Below are 1291 nucleotides of genomic sequence, written 5' to 3'. Positions count from 1 at the left end.
CTGGATCCTGGAATTGCCATGAGGGACAGAGCGCCTACCCTGGCGACCCAACACAAGAGCTGAGCCTTCACTGTTTATGTCACTGAGATGCGAGCAGTTAAAACAATAAGCCGCTGGCTCGACTCACGTGCAGGATCCCGATAAATAGGAAGCTCCCAGCACTTCCCAGCGAGGCCGTGCTGTCCTTCAGGGCAAAATGGATCCAGGCTGCATTGCTACTGTGTCCCCAGATGGGCTCCTCAGTACGGAAGGCACAAGGATAGTCAAGAGCAGATTCTGGAGTCAGACTCCTTGTCTCGAAAGCCTGGCAGTCCTAGTTACCAGCTGCCATGATCTCCTCATGACCTGATGTCACGAGGAGTTTTTAAAGAAATCATCTTTTAAAACATGTGAAGGATACACAGTTTTTCAAAATCATTTTGGGATGCATGTGAGCACAAAACTTAGAAAAGCAAGGTTTTAAAGCATACCAGTGTCACAGTTACAAACTCAGTCTCCAAGGCCCCTGTCATATTTTCAAATCTAAAGCTTTAGAATCCTGCCAACATGGCAAGTACACAAAATATTTAAGCATATAATTTATGTAAAGATCAATCAAATTGTACCCCTTAAGCAGCTGTTAGTCTATACTCAAAATTTTCATGAATAAACTATTTCAAATAGGATTTTTAAATAAAATACGAAGTTGCTAAATACCTTGTAACTTAGTACCCAATGCAATGTAAGTCAGCATACAAAGATTCCTAAGAGCACGATGAGGTAAATATCTATCAAAATTACAATGAAAATGTGAAGAATTGAAAACTCCGATTGTATTTTTATAAGCCTATGTATAGCACAAAAGGCCTTGTCATACTTTTAAAAAATCATGCTTCTGTCTGGCTGGGGTGGCTCAGTGGTTGAGCATCAACCTGTAAACCAGGAGATCAAGGTTTGATTCTCGGTCAAGGCACATGCCTCAGTTGTGGGCTCAATCCCCACAGGGGGCATGCAGGAGGCAGCCTATCAATGTCTCTTATCAATGTTTCTCTCTATATATCCCTCTCCCTTCTTCTCTCTCTAAAATCAATAAGAACTTATTTTTAAAAAATCATGCTTTTCATTTGCTGAAATGCAATTGTTCCTCATTCACGGACACTCATTTAAAATAGTGGCTTTTTATCATAATACTAGAGGCCCAGTGCACAAAAATTTGTGCACTGGGGGGGAGGGGGTGGTCCCCTCAGCCCAGCCTGTGCCCTCTTGCAGTCTGGGACCCCTCAGGAGATGAATACCTGCTGGCTTGGGCCCA

At 42.8% G+C, this 1291-nt stretch overlaps 1 protein-coding gene across 3 annotated transcripts in view; it reads right to left on the bottom strand.

Moving 5' to 3' along the window:
* SLC30A7 (solute carrier family 30 (zinc transporter), member 7) overlaps positions 1–1291 on the bottom strand; it is a 29595-nt gene that overhangs the window by 18767 nt on the left and 9537 nt on the right. The window lies entirely within an intron of this gene.

Source organism: Myotis davidii, unplaced genomic scaffold (genome assembly GCF_000327345.1).
Source record: "Myotis davidii unplaced genomic scaffold, ASM32734v1 scaffold217, whole genome shotgun sequence".
Lineage (NCBI taxonomy): Eukaryota > Metazoa > Chordata > Mammalia > Chiroptera > Vespertilionidae > Myotis > Myotis davidii.
The sequence above is the reverse complement of the archived record's forward strand: the minus strand, read 5'-3'. Positions and strand labels throughout refer to the sequence as shown.